General features: G+C 38.6%; 1 pseudogene; it reads left to right on the plus strand.

The window, feature by feature from the left end:
• Window positions 1–458, plus strand: LOC121474852 (annotated as a pseudogene).
• The last annotated feature ends 19,982 nt before the right edge of the window (window positions 459–20,440 follow it).

A 20,440-nucleotide genomic window follows, 5' to 3' on the forward strand; every position in this document is an offset into this window, starting at 1 on the left:
ATGGCCAAGCTGCCTTGCAGGATTATCAAGGAAACCCAGCATCCTGGCAAAACCAGTTCCTGGCATTAAAGCAGAACCAGATGAAAGCAACGCCCGTTATTTTCATGTGGTCATTACTGGCCCCCAGGATTCCTCCTTTGAGGGGGGGGACTTTTAAACTTCACCTATTCCCTTCAGAAGGATTCCCAATGGCAGCCTCTAGAGTACGTTTCATGACCAAAATTTATCATCCTAATGTAGACAAGTTGGGAAGAATATGTTTAGATATTTTGAAAGATAAATGGTCCCCAGCACTACAGATCTGCACAGTTTTGTTATGGATCCAGGCTTTGTTAAGTGCTCAGAATCCAGGTAATCCATTAGCAAATGATGTAGTGGAGCAGTGGAAGAGCAATGAAGCCCAAATCATAGAGTTAGCTAGAGCATGGACTAGGCTATATGCCATGAATAATATTTAAAATCGAACTGATCATTAAGTGTGCATCACTTCTCCTATTCTGCCAAGACTTCTCCCTTTTTCGTTTGCATTTAATGGACACAGTCTTTGAAACATTACAGAATAAAAGCCCAGACATCTTCATTTCTTTGCTGATTAAATGCACATTAGCAAATCTATGTCTTGTCCTGATTCACTGTTGTAAAGCATGAACAGAGGTTAGAAGTACCATCTGAATTGTTGTGAAACATTTAAAATCAGTGGCCCCTTTCTGCTTTTATTCATTTCTCCCATCATGGTTTAAGTATAAAGCACTGTGAATGAAGGTAGTTGTCAGGGTTAGCTGCAGGGGTGTGGGTGTTTTTCTTTATTATTTTTTTTGAGGGGGAAAAGTAGTTTTATTTTAATTTTATGGTCTCCTTTCCCCCTTTTTTATGGTGATCTAATTGCATTGGTTAAAAGCACCTAACTAGGGATCCCTGGGTGGCTCAGTGGTCGAGCTTCTGTCTTTGGCTCAGGACTTGATTCCGGAATCCGGGATCGAGTCCCACATCAGGCTCCCTGCAAGGAGCCTGCTTCTCCCTCTGTCTGTGCCCCTGCCTCTCTGTGTGTGTGTGAATAAATAAATAAAATATTTAAAAATAAATAAATAAAAAATAAAAGCACCTATCTAGTTCTTTAGCATATACTCTCTAGTAAGTCTAACTTTATTTAGACACTGCAGATGGACAAGCTTGATTGTTTGAACCAAAATGGGAACATTACTTGATTCCGGAATCCGGGATCGAGTCCCACATCAGGCTCCCTGCAAGGAGCCTGCTTCTCCCTCTGTCTGTGCCCCTGCCTCTCTGTGTGTGTGTGAATAAATAAATAAAATATTTAAAAATAAATAAATAAAAAATAAAAGCACCTATCTAGTTCTTTAGCATATACTCTCTAGTAAGTCTAACTTTATTTAGACACTGCAGATGGACAAGCTTGATTGTTTGAACCAAAATGGGAACATTAAGCAAACATCACAACCCTCACTAATAACATTATGGCTTTGCTGCCAATGGTAGAATCCTTCCTTCAAGAAAAAGCTTGTGGGGGGATCCCTGGGTGGCTAGTAGTTTGGCGTCTGCCTTTGGCCCAGGGCGTGATCCTGGAGACCGGGGATCGAGTCCCACCTCGGGCTCCCTGCATGGAGCCTGCTTCTCCCTCTGTCTGTGTTTCTGCCTCTCTCTCTCTCTTTCTCTGTGTCTCTCATAAATAAATAAAATCTTAAAAAAAAAAACAAGAAAAAGCTTGTGACCATTTTGTATGGCTTGTCTGGAAACTTCTGTAAATCGTATGTTTTACTAAAATATTTTTTGTAATTCTAAAAAAAAAGAATATGTTATTTTTTTAGGTCACATGAATATATCAAGAATGATTTCAGAAAATATAAAAGTATGTCCTTTTTTTTATGGATACAAAGCAACATTTTAAAAAGTCATTCCTCCAGGGGTGAGTGGGTGGCTCAGTTGGTTAAACCTCCAACTTTTGATCTCAGCTCATGTCTTGATCTCAGGGTCATGAGTTCAAGCCCCATGTTGGGCTCCATGCTGGGCACGGAACATATTTTTTTAAAAAGTCAGTCTTCTAAAACAACCTAAAAATGCGTGTTGGATGGTTTAACATACCAAAATTATAAGGGAAATTCTTCAAAAGAATGGCGAGTAATTGTACTCATGAACCTGTGTTATATAATTATATGTAGTTACTTGTAAATGTATTATCAAGTAATTATTTTAAAAACAAAATAGTAATAACCTTAAATATATAGGAAAATTTGAAAAGTAAGAAATAAGACATTTTCAAATATTTGGGAAAATTGTTTTTAAGCTTATTTAAGGTGAAGAGCGATTTATTCAAAATTAATTGCAGGTGACAATGGCTTTGGTTGAAGATGGTGTGTACTCACCATCTATGCAGGGAGCAGTTTGGAAACATGGCATGAGACCAGGACTAATACTCAGATGTCCACACAGACAGTGCCTGAGATGAAAACGGGTGACTTCTGTTCAATGCAAGGCAACTGAAAGTAGTAGGAATTAGAAAATCAAAAGTGCATTAACAACTTAAAGGGAACTGTCTATCCCAGCTGACTGTTGCACTGAAGGAATGTGGTCCTATTTTGTCAGATGGTTTGTTTTTTCAAGAAAAAACTAAAAATATTTTCTTTTTACTCTTGTTTTGTGTTTTTTTTAGTATAATATTTTTAAGTTGCAATTAATCTTAAAAATTAAACAACAACCTTGTTCTGGCCAAAGAAACAATTGTTTGAGGCAACTGCCAATTAGCAATCTGTACTCAATAGGGTAGAGATGAGGGAATGGAAATCAGAAATCTTCATAACTTGAGTAAGTCTGGCATATGGCTCTATGACCTCGGTAACCAAATGCTAGATCAATAACACATTATCTTTGATTTGAGAAGAGGTTTGAGCTAATCTTACAGCAGTTAAGAGCCTGGACTTTGTAGCTGGACAGAGCTTTCCACAATTCTAGCTCTGAGTTCCATTGTGTCTCAGTTTGCCTGTTTCTAAGATAATATTAATAAATGCATATCACACAGGGCTGTAGTGAGGATGAAATGGGATAGTAAATGGAAAGTATTATCCTCCCCCCTGTATATAGTAACTACTTGATAAACTGCAATATTACTAAATCTTAGATAGAAGTAAAAAATTGAGTGTGAGTTAGTGAGAAAAGATAAAGTATAGGCCTAATTGGCTTCACTGGGTAAGCATGATTATAAATATATATGCTTTTCCCCTTGAGTCTACAGAATAAATTTCTCCCAAATTTATCACATAAGTCCAAAATATATGCTCATGTATTCTTCTGCAATAAAACAAATACCCATCACAGGTTTATGTGGGTGTTTCTAAAAACAGAGGGGATGAGACTATAGTTCATGACATAGATAACACTGAACGTGCAAGTTCACCAAAGTCATACAAGAAAATTTGTCTAGCAGGTAACAAGTGACACACTGAATATCTCAGCTTCACCCTTATTATTTCAGTTGCTTAATGTAGAACAAGAAGAAACTACAGTTCAAAATGTACACGCAAATTAATGTAATATTTTACACGAGTATAAAAAATGTTGGGGAAATACAGTACTTATTACAAATAATGCCATGTTGAATAGGGCTTTAATGATAGACTTTCAATAACATGAAGCCTTTGAATAGATCTTTTTCTTTCCTTTTAACTACCAAAGAAAATTCCCAGCCTTGCTTAAAGCCACTAATACATATGTTGTTTATAAGTCTTATATTAATGACTATTAGTTTGTATTTATTATATTGTTATATTAAATACTTTTAGTTAATATTAACTGAATGCTCCATTATAGTACATCATTTAATATTAATCTTTGGGAATTATCATCAAATAAATAAAAAATACAAGGTATGATTTATTCTGTATGCTAGATTTTACATAAAGACTTTCTGGAAAGGAACCTTATGTTTTGTGCTTTTCTAAGACTTTATTTTTAAGTAATCTCTACACACAATGTGGGGCTTGAACTCATGACCATGAGATCAAGAGTTGCATGCCCTAGTGACTGAGCCAGCCAGGTGCCCCAGGAACTTTTTTTTTTTTTTTTACCAAACTTTTTTTACCAGATTCTATGAAACAGAATAGAGCAAGAAAGTCTGAAATTGCCCTTGGCATCTCCTATTCTTTTCTTTATTTAACTATTTCCCCGTTCTTGATATGTTAATTCTTATTCAATGATGTTAACTTCTTCCCTTGGCCCATCATTCTTACTTTGTTCACATTTGTAATATTTTTGCATTATCCATCAACTCTGATGCTTTATCTACTTTTCTTGCCCACTAAATTACAAATATGATTCTCTAGTCCTGACCTTCTGCCTGAGCTTCAGTTTCATATAATCAGAATCTGTCCCCAACATGATGACCAAGACTTAGCTCATTTATAATGTGTACATTTGTCCACGATCTGTGCTGTGTGTAATTCATCAATCTCAGCACCTCATTATTTCTTGCTTCACACTTAGACACCATGGAAACGATCTCTGTTTTCAACCGTAGTACATTTGCTTTTATCTACTGGTATTGAAAGGTTATCTGTTTCAAGTTTTATCTCACCCACTAGGCTCTAAGCTCCATTAGAAGCAGAACCTTGCTTACTACTCAACTTTGAGAACCCAATGCTTAACTTAGTATTTAATACTGATAACAAAAACACTGTTGAATTGGACCAAACTAAAATTAATCTACTGGAAATATACATCTGACATTCACAGCTCCATTGCCCACTGGAAGTTTACTGGGGTATCCTAAAGGAAAAATGTAATACTCCACTCTACCCATAGGTGGTATAATCTACTTACAAAACTAAGGAAACAAAAGTTCTAAATGTGTTTTAGGTACTATTAGATTAAATTTGCATTTTTTTGAAGTTTAAATTTAGTCTATATAAGATTGCAATGCGTAAAATTTAATTTGCTGCAAATTTTAAAGAGAAGACAGTCTATTAAACTGAAACCTCTGTGAAGATTTTCTTAGTCAAGATCTCGAGTCACCTACATTTCATTGTCCCACATTTTCCAGCCTTTTTAACTTATATATATATATATTTTAATTTTTTTATTTATTTACTTGAAAAAGAGAGAGCGTGAGTGAGGGGGGCAGAGAGAGAGGGACAAGCAGATTCCCTGCTGAGTGGGGAGACCCAACTTTGGACACCATCCCAGGACCCCGAGGCCACGAACTGAGCCTAAGGCAGATGCTTAATCAACTGAGCTACCCAGGTGTTCCTTGTCTTTTCATTTTAATATTAACTTTGGGCTAGTTTTACCCAGACCAAGTGATGGAAACAGTTTTCCCCACAACTATTAAGGAAAAATAAAAGTTCAACATATTTAGTTCAGATCTTTCTTCTTCTTTTTTTAAAATCACATTTCTGGGTTATATATAACAAGGATACACAGCATTAGATGTGAAAAGTTGACCTTTTTTTTTTCATGCTCGTCTAATTATTTTAATGTAAACACAATTTCTCCCTAGAATCTAATTTATGGTAATTACCTTTGTCTATTTTAGATGACCTTAAAGTAGCAAGTGGTTTAGTAAATGAAATACTATAGTAAGACATTAAAGGCTAAAGTTTTTATCACTTACCAAATAACAATATAGCATTTACATTTATCTGGGTTCCCCAGTTTATCAAGGCTTTCTGAAAATACTCGTTTTTTTAAAAGATTTTATTTATTTATGAGATTTTATTTATTTTTATTTATTTATTTATTTTTATTTATTTTATTTTTATTTATTTATTTATTTTTATTTTTATTTATTCATGAGAGACACACACACAGAGAGAGAGAGAGAGAGAGACGGGGGGGGGGGGGAATGGCAGAGACAAGGCAGAGGGAGAAGCAGGCAGGGAGCCTGATATGGGACTCGATCCCAGGTCTCCAGGATCACACCCCAGGCTGAAGGCAGCGCTAAACCCCTGAGCCGTGCCCCACCCCACCCCCCACCGGGGCTGCCCCGAAAATACTCGTTTTTATAAAAATCTTCCTACATGGTTAAAAGTAATTTTCTGCAGTTCTTGAAATTATTATTTACCAAATAAATTTAACACCCTGCTAACAAGTCAGTCCTAGAAATTAGTGTGTCACTGGCAAAGAATTTTTCTGTACAAAAAGTTCTAAGTACAGACTCTGAAGCTGGAATCTATATCTTTGAATTTTTCATGAGCAAATTGTGAGGCTGGTTAAATTCATCTTAGGAGGCCATGGGAGCAAATATTGGGGGTTGCTCGTATCCAGCAGGTAAATTTTCAGTGCAGGTAAGTTTGCTAGAAGTGATGTATTAGCAAACTCATAAGGCAAGAGGAAGAGTCAGCTACAAAAACAAGAAAAAGAGACTGAGAGTATGAAGTCCATAAGCAATCTCCAAACCCCCTGACAATTTCACAGAGTAATATGCAATTTAAGCTTTTTCTGGCTGCACTGAATAAACTTGCTGAATTAATAAGATTACATTATAGGTCACATGAGTAATAATAATACTAATAATAACAAAAGCCTTAGCAATCTATTAAGCATACGATAACTTTACAAGGCAAAGAGTATTATTATCTCCATTGTACAGAAGTAGGAGACGGAGGTAAAGACAAGTTAAAAGAACTTGCTCAGAATTGCCTAGTTGATGATTGGCAAAGCCAGTTTTCAAAACAAGTCATTCTAATTCCAGACTCATGATCTTAATTACTGCACTGACTTGCCTTACATTGTCCTTGAGTTTAATGCAGTAACTCTCAGGGCAACAGTGACCTGGCATCAACTCACTTCCTATCCAGCTGACTTTCTGTGCCTTGAATTCAAACTCTCCAAAGGTGAATATGTAATGTGTTTACAAAATCAGCATCTGACTTGGAGCCTCCTGCTATGCAGCCTACTCCCCCAAATTTGTATGTTGAAGATGTAATCGTGAATGTGACTATATCTGGAGGAAGAATCTTTAAGAGGTAATTAGGTTAAATGAGATCATAAGGAGATTTGCAAATGACCACCTTGTCTCTGTGTCCTCATATGGTGGGGAGAGAGTGAGATCTTTCTCTTCCTCTTCTTACAAGGACACAGTCCAATCAGATTATAGCCTTTCCCTTATGACTTCCAAGACAGCTCCAGTACCAGAGCACAGCTAGAGTACACTAAGCTGTAAACTCTGGCCCTCCTGCTCTACTCCTGCTAATGTGTTCTAGTTCTAGTTTCCAGGCATTTGTTTGGGTTAAATTAAAATACTTGCAGGTTCCATCCAGGCTGGCAACTTGCAATCCATGAACTCATGTCCACAGAGAAAGATGCAGTGCCCTTTGGAGCCAGAGAGGGCCTCCTGATGGCCACAAAATATGTCTTTCCAGATAGTCTGTGGCATCTATGCAATCTTCTGATGGTGTGGACTGAATTATGGATACAAGGCTCAAATCTGTTTGGATTTTCCTATGAAATTCTGGTATGAACTTCTTTGATTGCATTTATTATAAACATACAACTTACTTGAAGGAAAGACAAAAGAGCTAAGCAAAAGATTTTCTGCTTGAGTTGAAGAACATCAGGAAGTCAGTGAGAAGATTAGACTTAATAAAGAAGCATATGACGCTCTCGAGTTCATCTGTGGTAGAGGCCAGTACTCAAAAGGTACAGACTCTGTGTTTGGCAGCACTTAGTAAAGATGCAAACAGGTCTACCTTTTCCCTGAGGGACAGAGACCTTCACAGAGACTCAAAAAGAGAGTCACCAAAAATTTTACTGAATGGAAGGGTACCTGGGTGGCTCAGTGGTGGAGCATCTCCCTTTGACTCAGGTCATGATCCCAGGGTCCAGGGTCCTGCTTCTCCCTCTGCCTATGTCTCTGCCTCTCTCTGTGTGTTTTCATGAATAAATTAAATAAATAAATAAATAAATAAATAAATAAATAAATAAATAAATAAAATCTTTCTAAAAAAAGTTCATTTAATGGAGTGATGATAGTTTATCTTTAAAGGAAGTTGCTATGTCACTCAAAGAGTCATCAAAATCTTTCCAATTTCGAGTTACTGGGGCCAAGGACAACTTAAAGGCATCTTAGAAGCAAATGGAACTATATCAGAGTGGAATAACTAGTGGTTTTGATGGAAGAACTCAGGTTCAAGAAAGCATAAAACTCTTGGCCAGAGAAGATGCAGAATGGCAAGAAAGAATGTGGAAACTAAAGGAACAGAAAAAAAAAAAAAACTTTAAAACTTTAACATACAATGGGAACTTGTGAATCTCTCTCTGATTGAAACTTTCCTGAGGATGATGAGTACGCTTGATCTCATTGGAGAAGATCACATTGATGATATCCACTTGGAATTAGAGAAAAAGAGTGATTCAGGAAAAATGAGAATTTAAATATTAAAAAATATTTTTAAAGTTACTTGAAGGCAGTCAAATGAATGAAGCAAAATTCAGTTTCAAACCGAGACAGCATATTCACAGTGTGAAATACGCATTTTGAAAATGTGATTCAAGAGCTTCAGCCAACACCTCAAATACTGCTTCAACTACACCATGAATGTGTCAGGCAGCGTCTTGGTAAATCAATTGATGAGGAAACTTATAGCTTAAGATGGAGCAGAATGCAAGAGGAGAAGGTAATGTGGAGATGAAGGCAGAGAAAGGAGTGATGTGGCCATGAGCCAAGGAATACCGGCAGCCACCAGAAACTAGAACAGGCAGGAAGAGATTCTACCCTAGATGCCCCATGGCAAGTGAGGGCCCTGCCAACTCCTTGATTTCCACCCAGTGATTCTTATTTCTGACTTCTGGCCTCCAGAACTGTGAGATAATAGAATTTCTTTAGGTTAAAAGAAGGGGGGAAGGAGGGAGAGAAATAGAGTAGAAACTTCCCAAAGTTTATGAAAACATCGGCCTTACATACTGAAAATCTGGCACCTGCAGTAACATGGCCAAAGATCTGGAGATAGAATTGGAAAGGATCACTTTATTCTATCACAGATGGATTTTCTCCTGTGATGAAAACCCTGAAGAATGTTGCTTGACAGCTCTGTTGACTGAAAAAAAGCTCCATGAGCTAAGGGAAGAAAATGTTTGAAATAACTCAGAGCTTAGGACCCCCTTTGCCAAGTGGCCCTTTTGCACCTGCTATTCCCCAGGCAGCCCTGGGCAGTGACGAGAGAGGATTAGAGCACTCCCTACATCCTCAGGTTCCCAAGTGAGGGGTAGGGGACTGTGAGGGCACAAAGGTTCAGGGTGATCTACAGGTTTGATTCAGATTTACAACAGCTGAGTCTGAACATTCACATGTATGGCAGGACATCTGAATGGGGTTTTCTCTCTTTAAAGTAGTTTTGATCCAGCTCTTTCAAGTGTAAATGGCGCCCTGTAGCTGATGACGCATGTTCTATTTCAAAATTTTATATAACTCCTAAGAGAGTGATTCCCAAATATAGATGGTTGAAATATAATTCTTATTAATGTATTATTTCCATTTCATTGGACTTTACAAAATTAGATTATATAAATATTGTATTTTTAAAGGAATAAATTGGCCCACAATTACTTTAGCTATAACTGAAGTTTGACATGACCAGCTGAAGATATTTGAAACATTAAAGTCTATTTCTACAAACTATCAAGTACACTAAAAAATCTGTAAAAGTAACTTAATTACTTCTTGTAAGTAACTTAATTACTTCTTGTAAGTAACTTAATTACTTCTTTACAACTAAAGTTGTAAAGTAACAACTTTAATAATTGATTATTGGTTTAAAAGTAACAGAACCTCCTCCCCCCCAAAACACAAAACAACAAAATCCAAGCAAAATTTATTAATGTTTTGTTTCTTCATTCTTTTTAAGAATTTTCCTCATTTTGGGGGTGCCTGGGTGCCTCAGTTAATTAAACATCTGCCTTTGACTCAGGTCATGATCCCAGGGTCCTGGGATGGAGCTCTACACCAGGCTCCTAACTCAGCATGAAGTCCACTTCTTTTTCTCCTCGCTGCCACCCTGCATTCATGCTCTTCCTCTCAAATAAATAGATAAAATCTTTTTAAAAAGAAAATAATTTAAAAAAAAGAAAATAATTTTCCTCATTTTTAAGATATGCTAATCATTTGCAGATGCATCCATTGTCGTTTGGTTGAGCTTTCCCTCCTGAGCCCCAGCAAAATATATTGTTTGTGTGTTTAGTAATAATTTTATAGACCAATTTAGGGGAGTTGACTCATGTTCACAGGAAAGCATACATATATATATTTAATTAAGACTCTTTTTATATATTCTTTAGGATTTTTCTCATCCATGTGCTGCACACTTATTTTTAGACTTGTCTTTAGGTATTTTAACTTGTTAATAGTTATGAAAATACAATATTTCAAGATATTAATATTTGTTTCCTTCATTTAGGGGAGATTTTCTTTCCTTCGATGAGACTCTTTGTATAATTTGGGATGTATTCTTTTCATAGGTTGATATTTAAGAATGAAATTATCGGGGATCCCTGGGTGGCGCAGCGGTTTAGTGCCTGCCTTTGGCCCAGGGCGCGATCCTGGAGACCTGGGATCGAGTCCCACATCGGGCTCCCGGTGCATGGAGCCTGCTTCTCCCTCTGCCTGTCTCTCTGCCTCTCTCTCTCTCTCTCTCACTGTGTGCCTATCATAAATAAATAAAATAAAATAAAAAAATTTAAAAAAAAAGAATGAAATTATCTGTGGCTTAGATTTTTACAATTTTATGAAGTTTATAAGGTCACATATGGCACACATACCTAAGTGAAAGTGAATCAGAAATACTCAGTGACTATGTGAGTATAAAGTCCTTTCCCTGTTATAGCACCTTAACCAAGAGGAAGACAATTGGGATCAAGTCCTCCCTAACCTTCTCACCCCTTGTCATGCTGGGAAGCTGAACCACAAATAAGATTTTGGTTTATGGGTATGAATCACCAGTGTGGCTACTGCACAATGATTTTGTATTTCTCCTTTTAAAATAACAATCTCTGAACATTCAATGTATCCTCTTTGTGTAGAGCTCTGAAAGTTTTCATGACATAATGTGTGTGCACCTACCTCCTTAAGCAAGAGATAAAGAGGGATCTCCCCCTAAAATGTCCCTAGTGTTCGTTTAAATTCAACGGATCTCCCCCCTCCAGTCCCTGACACCTGCTAAGCTGTTCTCTGACCAAGTAGTACACTGCCACATTGATGAAATCTAACAATGTGTAGCCGTTTGAATCTGTCTACTTTCACACAGCACAGTGGAACTGAGATTAACCCTTATAAAAATGCCATATTTGCTTTACAGCTCTAGTGCTAGCTGTTGGGCAACATTTCTTTCCAAACACAGCCTGCCGGTGTCGCTTATTTGCAAGAAATGAATCATTTTTAATGTTGGAGGGAGACATATAAAGTTTATTAAAATACAGCTTGACAATTACTATGCAAGTATGGATGAAGATTAATGGGTGCAACAATGAAGAGGCATAGAGAGCAATGAATGTGACACTCTGGAGATGACTTACTTATCTTGGCATGGAATTTATAACTCCTTTACCACTGAATTTATTTCAGCTGAATCATGAAAAGGGTCTTGTCAGTAAGAAATAGCAGGAAAGGCAGTTTGGGCAAAGAAAACAGTGTGAACAAGGGTATGGCAGTGTGAGAACACAGGTACATTTTGATATCACAGTGCAATAGAGTGTACTTACAGAAAATGCTGTGCATCAATCTCAATTTCCTAATCCAAATACAAGACCCCTTTATCATTGATAGTCTGTAGTCTGGATATACTATCCCTGAGTTATATCATGCTAAGCAAATATATAACCGGAATTGTACCATGACTTGAAAAACAATGGTATATATTTTTATAATATGATTAATTACTGAGCATTTTGTTGCCCTGTGTTGGTTCATAAATTGGTCCCACTGCAAGGCAGGCAAGGACAAAGTGAAGAAAGGGCCAGACCTCCCCAGACTGGCAGGCTTAATAAGCAAGGGTAGAAGAATTGTCTTGGCTATGTACCCGCTAGAATCTTAAAAGTTTATAGAGAGGCCTTCACTGGGTTCAGTTGCATACAACATCCTGATGGGCTCAACAACACATTACTCTCCAAGGCTGTGTCCCTGGAACAGCCCCAGCTATGGGAACGAGGGTAGATCACACATTCCAGGGAGAGAGGAAGAGATGAGGAGCCATGGGTTCAGCTCTCCCGTAAAACAGCTGTCCGTCCTTTTGATGACTCCCTGCAACAACTTGGTAGGCAGGTAGAATCAATTGGCAGTGATTATATATCAACTTAGGTTTTATCTCTTGTTTTTTAAATATCTGAGGGTGAAAAAAAAATAGAGAACAAAGCAGATGAGTTTTTAAGCAGGTTATCTGGCACCTTCATATGTCAAAGCTGAGTCTCTCAGCTGGGATTGCAGAAGCAACTGTCTCCTGAGACCAATAATCGGCCTTATTCCTAACTTTCTCATGAACCTACTGGATAAGTCCGTCCTCTCAGGCCCTTGTCCTACCTTTCCTCATCAGCACAATTCATACTATCATCAGGTTCAATTTATTTTATTTATTTATTTTAAAGATTCACTTATTAGAGAGACAGAGAGAGAGAAAGAAGAATGAGCATGAGCGGTGGGGAGGCACAAACACAGAGGGAGAGAGACAGAGAAGCAGGCTCCTGCAGCTCAGAGCATGACTGAAGGCTCAGCAGGACCCTGAGATCATGACTTGAGCTGAAATCAAGAGTCAGACACTCAAATGACTGAACCACCCAGGCACCCCCAGGGTAAATTTAATCAGGCAAGTCCTTTTTGAGTGTCATCAATGTCTCAGTTACTGAGCCATTCTCTGGAGATAGCAATCTTTAACTTCAAGAACCTTACAATTTGATAGGATAGGCAGATGGGGAAATGGGAAGTTTTCACACAGAAGAATGCTTAGTACATGGAACTATGGAAATCTTTCTTGGTGGTTTAAGAAAATACCCAAAAAAAATGAGGTCTCAGCTGAAAGTTAAGGCTGAGTAGGAGATAGCCAGATAAAAAAACAAAGACGGAATAGAAAACCTTCAGGCCAGGAGAAATGAAAGAAAGAAATGAAGGAGAGGCTGGTCATATCAGGGAACTGAATGAGGGTGTAGGGAAAAAAAGAATAAAGATAGAAAGGAGTCTACCCTGAAGTCTCTTGTAGCTTATCTTTTGAACAGGGGGCCTTATGCAAAGGACAATGTAGATGAACTGATAGATTTAAGTAGGAATATGAACATGAAAGCAAGAAGAGAAGTTACTGCCACTAACATAAGAGAGAGGTGATGGCTATCTGCCCAAGCAGTGTCAGGAAGAAATGGAGAAAATGAATGGAATTGAGTTTTGCTAAAGGAGCAGATAGGTTTTGGGGACTGCCTGGCTTTAGAAGGAAATGAAGATGACCCGCAGGCTTCCAGTTGACAGGAAGTGAGGGAATTATTCCTAAAATAGGAACTCATGGAAAAGAGAAGTTTTGAAGCAGGTATGTGAATGGGAGCAATGGACATAACTGGATCTGGGGACCATGGGGGAGCTGGACAACAGGCATTTGGTTTTACTGGTATGGAGCCAGCAGAGAGGTTGGGCTGAAAGAACTCTGGACACACTGTTATATATTGTTTACTGGTACCACAGGTTTGAATGGTGTCTTAGGTTGCTCCTTTCATTTCTTAAATCCTGTGAAATCTGCAGGGGAAGAGGGATGCTGCTTTTGCAACATTTGTCTCCACTTTCTCACTGTGCAGGAAGGCAGCAGAAGCATCTCCTGAGAAGCAAGGTTTTCATGAGCAATCCAGCACAGAGGATTGGAAGGTTAAGAATCTGTCTGCTGTAAAAATAATAATAATAATAATAATAATAATAATAATAATAATTTATAAAAAAAGAAAAAAGAAAAAGAAAAAATTAATTAAAAAAATAAAAATAAAAAAGAATCTGTCTGCTGGTTGAGGTGCCAGGGTGGCTCAATCCTTAAGCATCCAACTCTTGGTTTCTGCTCAAGTCATGATCTCAGGGTCCTGAGATGGAGCCCAGGTGGGGTTCTATGCTCAGGGACAGTCTGCTTGGGATTCTTTGCCACCCTGCACCTTCCAGCCTGCTTTTCCACCCCCTCCCCCCCACAGGGGCTCTGGCTCTCAGAGGCTCTCTCCCTTTCTCTCTTAAACAAACAAACAAATAAATAAATAAATAAATAAATAAATAAATAAGTAAATAAGTAAATAAATAAATAAAATCTTAAAAAAAAAAAAAAAAAGAACCTGTCTGCTGGGACAGTCAGGGCGCTACCCCTTCCAACTGAGCTACACCTGCTCCATCTATTGGAAGCTCCTCTCTGCAGTTTCTAGAACTACTAAGCCTTCCCCAAACAATTGCACTTAGCCAGGTGCTGCCTGCTGCCAATCCCCCCTGGCGAGCCTTCCCTGGGACTGAGGGCCGGGCTGGATGCAAGAGTGAGAAGAAGCAGGAGAAACTGGCGGCGGGCGGGGTCGCGGGCGGGGGCAGCAGGGGCCCTGCACAGCCCCAAATCGCTGCCTGGGCCGCGCGCCCCCTGAACCGGGAGGTTGAGGCTGGAGGAAGAGGCAGGATGGTCTCCTGAGATGAATTCAGGATAGCTCACAGCTCAGGCAGGAGGAACAACTGGCCCTGAGGATGTGTATCCTGTGTTTTTGACTGGTGGAGGAAGGACAATGCTGACAGGCTCTTCCAGAGCTCCCTATGCAGCTGGCTCAGGCTGTGGGACCTGCATCGTGGTGTGACTCCCCCCTTTATCCAACGCTGCCTTCTCCCTTTTCTTCTCCCAGGTGTTGATGCAAAGGGTGCTCTCTAATAAACATTGTGAACACTAAAAAAAAACAAAAACAAAAACAAAGACAAAAGAGAAAACAAAAACGGGACGCCGGGCCGATCCGAAATGTCGCAGGACCAGCGGAGCACCTGTCCCCGCACCTCGGGCTCCGCGACATCTCGGACTCCTCCCCCACAGCAGCGCCCGCAGAGCTGGCCGAGGCCTCGGCAAGGTCGGGGACGCAGCGGCTGAGTGGGGCGCAGGCCGCCGCCCGCTGCGGAGAGGGGGGCGGGCTCCCCGGTCGCCCCCGCCCCCAGGAGCTCGCGGAGCATCCCCGCGCAGGGCTGGCGTTGTGACTGGTGGGGACCCAGGCCTCGCCCTGCCTGTGCAGTGCCGTTTGCTCCCGCTGGTGGCGGTGGCTGTTCTTTCTCCTCTGACACCCTGCTCCTTAAAATCTCCTTGATGATCCGTGAGGAACTTCTACTAGCTCCTAAAGGCATCCTAGTGGCAAGGAAATTCTACTTAGCAAAAAGCATAATGAGACACGGATTTCTGCTGCGGCTCCTCCTACTGTAAACTAGACCTCCACTGAGGGAGGACTCCGCCCCCAACTCCTTTCATCCAGGCAAGGACAACGGAGCTTAATACACCGCGCTTGAAACAGCAGCAGTATGCGTTAGCCATTCCTAGTTACTGTTCGGTAGTTATGCAGACAGGAGTATTAAATTATTTTAATAATAAATATAAATAGCCACGCCTGGGTGGCCCAGTGGTTGAGCGTCTGCCTTTGGCCCAGGGCGTGACCCCGAAGTCCTGGGATCGAGTCCGCATCAGGCTCCCTGCATGGAGCCTGCTTCTCCCTCTGCCTGTGTCTCTGCCTCTCTCTCCCTCTCTCTCTGTGTCTCTCATGAATAAATAAATAAAGTCTTAAAATATAATAACAACAATAATAAACATAAATAAAATATAAAAGAATAAATATAAATAAAATATAAGTAAAAATAAAACATTATTTTCCAGATATCCCTATGTTTCACAAAACTAAATCTGTCATGTATGGGAAGGAATATTATCGACAGCTTTAAAAGGGTGAAGTGCAAGACTTAATAACTGTTTAGGATCTGTAAAAATCGGGAGCTGTCCTCTCACCCACCACCCAATTTAAAAATGAATATTAAACCGAATTTATTAGATCATATCCTGAAATAACACACCTGAGTATAAGTGCTTTCTAAATTTCTCCAACAGAAATACTATTTTCATAAAGAATGTTAAAAAGTGGATTTGTGTAGTTTATAAAATATGTATTTATTATAAATAGACAAAACATTTTGCGAGAAAATACTTGACCAACATTTAAAAAGGAAAGAGACTTAAAAGCTTATTGTATTTTTCTCTTTTATATTTATCCTCTTTTTAGCCCTAAGTGGCCTTGTCATCTCTCTACTTAAGGCAAGCATTGTCACCAGGTTCAGAGTTCTAGGTATCATTGGTTGGTGCCTCTGTTTTGCTAGCAAATTTACCATGGATTTACTGTGTCTTCATGAACATCTTTTAAAAATGCATGCATATAAGATAGTGCATGTCTGTTAATTTCGGTTAGACAAACTATTTAAAATAAAAACCTTGACCAAAATTTTATTTTATTTTATTTATTCATGAGAGACACAGAGAGAGAGGCAGAGACCGGCAGAGGGAGAAGCAGGCTCCATGCAGGGAGCCTGATGGGGGACTCAATCCCAGGACTCCAGGATCACGCCCTGAGCTGAAGACAGGCACTTAACCGCTGAGCCACCCAGGCATCCTGACCAAAATTTAATAAGGAAAGGTATTTCAGTTTTTACTATAGATCACATATCTCCTTTACAGCCATCACATAAATAGTAATGGCATCTCGCTAAGACAAATATTATCACTTACCAGGTTCTAAGCTCCTGTAAAAGTAAAGGGGATAATATCCTTTAGTTTAATTGAGTAGAGGTACAAGGAGAAGTGAGAGGAAATGAATGTTTATCGAGTATCTTTTATATTTAGCAAGCATCATAAGGGCATGAAAGTATTTAATTAAATAATCCTTATTAAATTGGAAGTTTCAGTTGACGCATGGTAGAGTCATTTACAAGTCACTAGCAGCAGAAATACAGAAGATTTATCTTAGATATGTGGTATTAGAAAACACCTTAGTTTCATAGTATATGCAAGCAATAATGGAGCCAATGACTTTTTATATTATGATAGTTGTGTTACCAGAATATTATCATAGAATAATAACTGATACTTCATTTTAGTATCAAAATAAAGTTAATAGAGTCAATTTTCATTGAAATGTCAACTCAGACACTATGGAAACATTTATAGAGAGAATAAGCTATTTTACATCTGTTCTTCTGCAGGAGAAGCTGTGTAGAGGAATTAACTTTATAAGTAAAAATAGGAGGAGTTAGTTAAAATAGTTGACATATTTTTTTAAAGATTTCATTTATTTATTAATGTGAGACACAGAGAGAGAGAGACAGAGAAAGAAAGAGAGAGAGAGAGAAAGAGAGAGAGAGGCAGAGACCGGCAGAGGGAGAAGCAGGCTCCATTCAAGGAGCCCGACACGGGACTCGATCCCGAGACTCCAGGATCACGCCGTGGGCCGAAGGTGACGCTAAACCCCTGAACCACCTAGGGATCCCCAAGTTGACATATTTCTAATTGTAAGACATATTCTGAAGACATACAGCAGGCACTGAGGAAAATTCTTTTACATATTTTCACTTAAGATTTTGTTTGTTTTTTTTTTGTTGTTGTTGTTGTTCACATGCAAGGGGGTAATAGTGTCCTTTCTTTATTGTATATTTCTTATGGTTTTTTGAACAGATTGCCCAACAATAACATATGACATTATTACGTATTTACAATAATCACAATCTCTTAGTGTATACACCAGTACTGTTTTAGAATTTATTCAAACATGGACCAAGCTAATATAGACTTGAAAATAATCTTTATCTGTTTTTCTCCTCTCCTACACACACTTACTACAACAAAGATGCAGTTAAAATATCCCAGATCTGATGCTTTACATTGGAAAGTGAGTGGAATTAGCGCAAAGATATTAAGTGGAAAACTAGTCTTTTTGCTCATCTTTTAAAAGATATTCTTTTTATTTTGTATTATCAACAATAAAGGGATCCCTGGGTGGCGCAGTGGTTTGGCGCTTGCCTTTGGCCCAGGGCGCGATCCTGGAGACCCCGGATCGAATCCCACATCGGGCTCCCGGTGCATGGAGCCTGCTTCTCCCTCTGCCTGTGTCTCTGCCTCTCTCTCTCTCTCTCTGTGACTATCATAAATAAATAAAAATTAAAAAAAAATCAACAATAAAAACATTTTCTGTCTTGTCTAATCTCTCTTGTTTACATTTGGATGGCATTTGTAATAAAATATAAATTTAAAGAGCTATTTTTGTTGTCTTCCATACTGGGATTTTTTTGTATAAGTTTCTCCTATGTTAGAGGGCACAGTTATATCCTTTTTAGATATGTCCTAACAGTGTAACTATCCACGTGAAAATATAGTCTTCCCAAAAATGTAAATATTTTTGATAACTAAAGAGTTGTATTATATGATGAAAAGTGTAGTGTAGTGCTGTAAATGAAGTTTACTTTTGGCATTCATTTATTTATATCATTTTACATAATGTTAGAGTTTCCTAAAACTTGGCCATTAAAGCAGACTTTTGAACCTTTTATTATTATTTTTTTAAGATTTTATTTATTTATTCATGAGAGGCAGAGACACAGGCAGAGGGAGAAGCAGGCTCCCTGCAAGGAGCCCGACATGGGACTCGAGACTGGGACTCCGGGATCACACCCTGAACTGAAGGCAGACGCTTAACCTCTGAGCCACCCAGAGCCACTTTTTTGTCCCGACTTTTGAACCTTTTAAATTTACATTATATTTCACAAAGCTTTTGATTCTCAGACTTATCTGAAGACTCCTAACTGGTCCCATCAGAACAAAGTGGCAATGGTTTTGGCCTTGAACTTACAAGTTCTTGTAAGTAACAGAATGTTTGATATACTTTTTCTTCTTTGTAGTTCTTCATGGTATTCTGTGTTCTGTGCATTTAGAGTTTGTATTTGTCTTCTTACATCTCAGTGAACTGAATCAACAAAATACATTTATCTGTTCAACTTGTATATTGAGCACCTGTTGTGTGTTAGTTCCAGAGTTGAAAATATACATGAATTGGGAAAAAAGAAAAGTAACGCAAATTCTCCAAGTGCTCTGTTTTCAGGAAAATGTATATCTAAATGAAGAAAGTAAAATGATACATGTGACTATTGAAAAATTTGATATTGATACTTTAGGGGCTTTATTTTGTATTGCTGTTGCTGTTGTTTTAATGTTAGCATTATTCATGACAAAGCCTACTTACAGATTTAAATGGAAAAGGAGCTGGAAAGAACTTGTAACAATTTTAGAGATAAGAAAACATCTCAAATTCATATAGTGTGTTGACGTTGGAGAAAGGTAAAATCATATGAACCCAGTACTCAGTAAATGGTTGTTGACTGATTAAATGATTAAAATTGTTAATTTGTGAAATCTATTAAGTATCCACTATGTGACCAATCCAATATGAGTAAAACAGATGATATATATAGATTTTTTGCAGTCTAGTTTAGCCAGTCTGTCTTTAAACAAAAAGAATGCTTCTCACCATATTGTTATTCTAAAATCCACCATTATCTTCACCTTTAGTATACTTTTTTTTCTACTGACTGCCTTACTCTCTAGGTTGTGTGGGTTTCTTGTAATGGGAATTTCTTTAACATACTCCTTGGTGTTAGAAGGTGAAGGAGAGATAATAAAGTATCCTCCAAACTGTGAAGTTACTTTGAGACTGAAAAATGAAACAAACCGCTCTATACCATTTACACAGAGTTTTATTCAATGTAACGTATTGACGGTGATGACAGGGGCAATAATCCAGGTGCTATGCAGCTATTCTCTGCCTCTACGGACCTTAATCCACAGGTTTTATAGAGCTAGGGGCATTGTGTTGAAGTCGAAAGGCAGTTATCTAAAATAGAGCTTTCTGTGCACCACTTTAGGGAAGATCAGAACAAGCCTTCCCAAATTTGGGCCAAGGCATATGTTAACTTCCAAGAGTCCTGGAAAATATAGCCCTGAGGGAGGCCATTGTGTGGGCATGAATGCCCGGAAGGCCAAGGATAGTGTCAGTGTTGTCAGCACCCCCACAACTGGGCATTGTGAGAAGGTTAATCCTCAAGAAGTAGGTAGGGATGATGGTACCACATTACACATTTATTTGGATTCTGGATACAAAAACCAACATAAAACACTAGATTTCCCTTTGAACTAATAACTCAAGAGGAATGTCCTAGAATAGTTGAGACATAATTTAGAAGGGCCTGATTATGCTGTGTCTGCCAAAAAATCAAGCTGAGAAGAGTCGGGCCCAGAAGAATGTTCTGCCTTCAGTGAAAAGAAGAGGAGTTGATACTATAAGCTACGTCTTTCCTCATTGCACCTAAAATATGTGTGTATATACATACATATCTATCTATATCCTTTTTTGTTTCCTTCTTTGGAACTGGGTGTTATGACTACTCTTGACATAT

This window comes from Vulpes lagopus, chromosome 13, assembly GCF_018345385.1.
Source record: "Vulpes lagopus strain Blue_001 chromosome 13, ASM1834538v1, whole genome shotgun sequence".
Taxonomy (NCBI): domain Eukaryota; kingdom Metazoa; phylum Chordata; class Mammalia; order Carnivora; family Canidae; genus Vulpes; species Vulpes lagopus.